General features: G+C 39.5%; 1 long non-coding RNA gene across 1 annotated transcript; it reads left to right on the top strand.

Annotated features, from left to right (window-relative positions):
* Positions 1-299: 299 nt before the first annotated feature.
* Positions 300-5,443, top strand: LOC138955028 (uncharacterized). The gene is made up of 6 exons (XR_011452064.1): positions 300-686; positions 1,172-1,567; positions 2,122-2,184; positions 2,505-2,602; positions 4,063-4,140; positions 5,163-5,443. It is a non-coding gene; the product is annotated as an uncharacterized lncRNA (long non-coding RNA).
* The last annotated feature ends 651 nt before the right edge of the window (positions 5,444-6,094 follow it).

Below are 6,094 nucleotides of genomic sequence, written 5' to 3' on the forward strand. Positions count from 1 at the left end.
AATAGTAAACAAGAATTAAAAAAAAAAATAGACCGCCCAAGCCGGGAATCGAACCCGGATCACTTTGGCCATAGACTATCTCGTGCTCTCTGTCTCTCTTTCACCGAGACCAAACCCTGCATTGTAATTTCTTTGCCGAGACCATTTCCCCACCCGTTGTCTGGCTTGCTCTGAAATCATGCAAATGCCTTTTCTCCTCGCGCAGTGGTACACGTACGCAAGTAAACAAGAATTAAAAAAATAAATAAATTAAAAAAATTAAAAAAATAGACCGCCCATGCCGGAAATCGAACCCAGGGCTGAGGTGCACGAAGCCAAAGTGGGTGACAACCAATGGGAGATCTGCCCAAGTCGGTCCGCTCCCTCCCGGTCGGGGTGCACGAAGCTTTTTTCACAGGGTTGCGTACCGAATGGGAGGCTCCCGTTTGGACCAGCTAGCTAGCAGCCCCACTCAAAGAAGTTGGCACCCAAAAAAATGGCGACCGCCTTTTTCGAAATGACATTTTCGGAGATTTTACAAAAACAACGCCCAAACGAAAAGGTAGAATGGTGCCTTCCGTTCGATTTCAAGTCATGCTTTTCACATTTCCAAGCAAGATAACCGCTGAGAGTGCAGAAACGCCGCTGTTCGACTTTGAAATCTCGAATCGCAGACGACCTTCGCTTTCACAGTACAATCATAGCAGGTGAGGCAGTGTTACTCATTTCGATCAGCTCGTTTTCGTATTTTTTGTGCAGTACGATCATGTAGAATTATTGGAATCAAAGCAGGAATGACTAAGGCATGCAAATGCGTTGATTTTGTCGAAAGCTGTACAGTAGTTAGCTAGATTCTTTCTGTTGAGTTTGTTTGTATGACTGAATTTCGTCTTCAAAATCTTACCACTTCTGTAATTGTCATTGTTTGTTTAGCTCATCGGCAGGAAAATATCAATCTGTTGAATGATAACGTTAAGATAAGGGATGTTCAAACATGTATCTGCTTGCAAACACAAGCGCAAGGCCAGATCTATCTGCTTCATTGACTGCCAGATTTTCATTGAATCTTCAAACTGACTCGTTTGCAGACTCTCAAATTAGATCCAGTGTTTGTATTCTTAGATTCATGATTGACCATTCAGGCTGTTTACGATGATGACGTTGTGTTTGTTTATGCTGATGCAATCTGCAGATCAAAGGGGACTGACCACAGGCTGACCCAGTGATCAATACAACTTGTGTTTACCACTCAACATTTCCTTCCACCTATAACTCAAGGGCAAAAATAAAGGTACATGCTTGTGGATTCATTATGCAATTCATGTCTGTGAAGATCAAGATAGTTGTGAGCTTTAACTGATTATGCTTATTAATATCAGCACCATCCTCACCCCATAACACTCTCATGTCCAACTAGCACTGTAACCAACCTTCAACCCTGCCCCCACCCCCCTATCCTTGCCCCCTCTCTGCATAATTATGTTCAACTTTTCAGATTGACCTTGTTATCACTCCAGCGTCTGACCATGGAGTATACAGGCCATAGTCTCAGATGTGATGGGATCAAGAGGATGCTACAATGATCAAGGTAACTTTGCAAAATAATACTCAAACAGATCTAAATGCAGAAGGTGATCCACAAACATGTTTGCTTAAACATGACAAGGTTACACCCAGAACAACAGCTGGCCTCCGTTGCTTATTAACTGCAAGCAACAAAGACCCTCTCCCCCTCCCCTCTTCCACCTGCAACATATATTTGCATATCCATATCCAACTTTTCCATTGCCTCTTATGTTGTATAACTCAACTGTTGATATTTAACAGTAACAAGGTTTTGTTTCCAATCAATGGCTCTGCATTTACCCTGTACACACACACACACACACACACACACACACACACACACACATACACACACACACACACACACAAATATATTCACAATCTCACTCTCCCTGTTTTAAATTCAGTCATTTGAATCACTAACACTTAACTGGGGTTCAGTTACTGAATCTGTGATTGTGTTATTTGGAGTAAGATTATTGACTTTTTTGCTGCGCCTGTTCTTCTTACTGTTTTTCCTATCCACAAAATTCGTTTTGTCCATTAAAATCCCTGTTTTTGTTTTAATCACTACAGTATGTGTCCATATAGTTTACGCCTGAGATGTGATGGGACCAAAAGGTTTCCAGAATGAAACAGGTAAATTTTTGTTTTTACCTGATCTTTGTCATGCAGAAGTTGGTTCACATTATACATTGCAGTGTTGTTGTCTTCCAAATACATTAAACATTGTACCAGTCATTACATTTAAATGACAATGCTTGATATTAAACCTCCCCCGGTTCCCCAACTAGCCTTCTCACATCCCCCCCCCCACCCACCCCACCCCGTCCACCCCCCCCCCCCCCAACTCATTAGATCACGAACACCACACTAATAAAATCATATATACTGTTGCTGCTACTAAAAGTTGTTGTGACTTGTTCTTCCTCTGTGTATAATGTTTTGTGTTTCCACAGAATGCAGTTCTTCCATGCGCCTCAACGTCAAAAGATCTATGGAGTCTACAACATTGTCTGAGATGTGATTTGAGCCACAGCATGTCAGAATGATCAAGGTAACTTTTCAAACACATATATATATATAGCTGATCAAACTGAAGAATTCAAACACACAGTTTCAGTGGGTTTTTTAAATACATAAAACATTGCAACAGTCAGGGTCTTTCTCTCAATAACGATTGTGAGGTTTTCTTTGCAAGTTGTTTCGCTATGCAGAGTGTGATGTTTTTGTTTGTTTGCTGTTCTAAATGAAGATGCACAGATAAAAGAAAGTCTTGCATGCAGAGGAAGAAATATGCTTTTGGTTTTTGACAAGACAAATTTTACTCATTAGAGCTTAGGCCAAAAAAAATAATAGGTGTGGTTACGGTAACATAGCCAAAAAAAATAGGGTAGGAAGGTAGGCAAACACTTTTTTTTTTAAACTTTTTTTTCTAATGTGTACAAATTAAACCTACTTGACAGGGAAATAAGTGTGCGACTCGGGCGCTTTCGCTTTCATAGCGTTTTCTGCACTCGTTTTCTTGTGTGTTTTTTGTTTTTTTGACAAATGTAATAAAAAGTTATAGGGTCGGCCCCTAAAAATAGGGTAGGTCGGGTTACCGTAACCACACCTATTTTTTTTTTAGGCCTTAAGTATAAATTCCTTACATTTTGAACCAAAATGTCAGACATCACAGATCTCTCAAATTTAAAAAAAAAACTGAGGGCATCATTCTGACTTGAACATATACCACACATTTGATAGCCTGGTTATGTTCTGTGTATAGTGAAAACATTTCGCTTAATGAATTTCACATGTTGACACCAGTGCCTAGTAGGAAATGAATCGCACATCCTCCAATCTCCACCAAAAGAAGTCAGACGTATGTGCCCATGTTAAAATAAAGTTTTATTTTTTCCATGTAAAAACCTGGACAAACATGACAATGTGGTGTCTGATATACTGGGTAATATGATGAGGAACGTACCTTTAAAGGCCCAGTCCTTATTGTGAAAGCAGTTCTGCTCAGCTGGAATTTGGTGAATTTGTTTTTTTTTACAAGTTTTTTTGTTAATGAAGTGAATTTGCAAAAAAATAAAGGATAACAATTTGTTGTGCACACAAAGCATTCACTGATTCAGGCTGTTGAATTTTGTCATGTGTCTTGGGAAAGGGGAAGTCTTATTCTACGTAAAAGCATCGCCAGGTTTGGGTTGAGCCAAATCGTTTGCATGGAAAGGACTGTGCCTTTTAAGGACGCATGGATTTTTCATCTATTCAATTGCAGGATAACAACACAACACGGAATAGTTTCTAAGTTATTATTTCTTTTCCTTTCTCGAGTCCCACGAAGTTCCCAATGCTAAGGCATACTTCTGTATAGAAGCTGTTCGTGGAAATGTCATGTAAGTTTTTACACTGGCTAACATGAATTTTTTAGACTGGCTAAAATGAAAGAAGTATGCATTCTTGTGTTTTGTTTCTGCAAGCGGTATCATTTTCCTAATGTTATCTGATTTTGATCTCTTACAGTTTTTACCGCTAGGATATGTACAATGGGCTAATTAAACATATACGCCAGCCCACATTGCAGAACAGGATATGAACAAGGTATGTAGCGCTGTTTGCATCATTCGTTTAAATTCAAAAATCAGACTAATTTGCCTTCTTTGGCATTATGCATGAGAAAATTCATCTTTATTTTTTGCAATGCTGACTGTAATTCTGTGTGTGTGTGTGTATATGTGTGTGTGTGTGTGTATGTGCGTGTGTGTGTGTGTGTGTGTATGTGTGTGTGTGTGCGCGTGTGTGTGTGTGTGTGTGTGTGTGTGTGTGTGTTTACTGATATATTGTAATTTATTAATCGGCTGAAGACGACACAGTTTCCAACTCCCCAGTGAGACTTCTTGAGTCAGTTGCATGCATGATAGCTAACTGAGGTGTCTGCAAGAAAGTAAGGGTATTTCGTATACTTCATACTTGGTGTACATTAATTTCAGCTTCGGCATGACTAGTCCCGAAAGATGCTATTTTGTAGGTGAAATGGTCTGACTTTGGTTGTCTTTCGAAAAAGAATCCAAATTCGGGGATGGACTCAACAGTTCGAGGTTTAAAATGGAGCGGTAGACTAACGAACCCGATTTAATTCTTCAAGATTGATATTTTTGGGGTTATTTGAAGGACGTAGTATACCATAAACAACCTTAGACAATCAGTGACTTGAGTACAGCCATTACAGACAGGAGGAGGGCATCCCCATAGAGGATTGCGTTCCTGTCATCGGTTACTTTTGCGCAAGTGTGACTCTACCATGAAGGGGTCATTTTTCCAGTCAATCGTGTTCGGCGAATATCTTCATGGTTGTTGTGCATGAATTTCACTTTGTTCATCACCATTCCACGAAGTTTCCTGTTTGTAGGTTTCATGGTCCGATTTTTTAGCTTCTTTCAAAAGTGTTCCAAAGTACCCCTCCATTTAACATGTAAACTCGCAACTTTGTTGACCTTCGTCATGCATAATCTGTAGTTAATAAACACCAAATGATAAATAATTCGGTCAACGGATGTAGAAATTATAAAAACAAAAATTGGGTTGAATTTTGTGTGTCACCATCTATGTTTGTATTTTTGCAGGCAGGCAGGGGTGGAGTTGTGATGATGCGGCGCCGGTTGACTGAAGACACACGAACCAGCATTTTTCGGAAGTGTTTGGATCACAAATCAACATTATTTCACATTGAATGGCGGCAGACATTCATGTATATATTCTCAGCTCAGACGTGTGCTTTGAATTCGGATGTTTAAGAACAAGAGACAAACTTGAATAAAGCCTTACGAAGTACATGATTGTAACTGGAGCAAAAGTGTGTGTGTGTGTGTGTGTGTGTGTGTGTGTGTGTGTGTGTGTGTGTGTGTGTGTGTGTGTGTGTGTGTGTGTGTGTGTGAAGTGCAACAGTTAACAATGACGATGAGACAGAATGCTAAAGCACAGATCCTTTTATTTAACAATCTATATCGTCCTCCTTTTTTTTTAAATGTTGCTGTGTTGACAAACGTTCTCCGAGCAAACGTCTATCTAATGTTTTTGTCATCACATTGAAAGAATTTCTTCTGAGTAGAATGAAGCTGAATTAAAATGTAAAGAAAAAAAAGACCCATTGCTCAAAACATTAAGAAACAGGATGATTTTGGTTCGGTCGTAGACCTAAAAGCATTACCGAGGGATTCATTCGAGGCCAGTGTATCAGTGCACATTGAAAATCTGTGAAACCTCAGATATAACTTTATAAAACAAACAGAATTTTGATAAAAATAACCAAAATTCACAGTAGGTTGTTTTTTTTTGGCATCTCCCTCTTCACCCAACCCCAACCCTAATTGATGTGCCCTAAAAGCGCTCAAAAACAGACACACGTTAGTTTTTCGCCTCAGTGCTTATCCACATTTACATTATATTGTATCATTTATTTTTGGTCACTGCCCGTCCCTTTTCTGATAATTATAGTCAAGTTTTCCCTTGGATTCCCGATGGCTCCACGGTAAAAACCATGATCAGCGCATGCGCA

The sequence above is a fragment of the Littorina saxatilis genome, unplaced genomic scaffold (assembly GCF_037325665.1).
Source record: "Littorina saxatilis isolate snail1 unplaced genomic scaffold, US_GU_Lsax_2.0 scaffold_1073, whole genome shotgun sequence".
Taxonomy (NCBI): Eukaryota; Metazoa; Mollusca; class Gastropoda; order Littorinimorpha; family Littorinidae; genus Littorina; species Littorina saxatilis.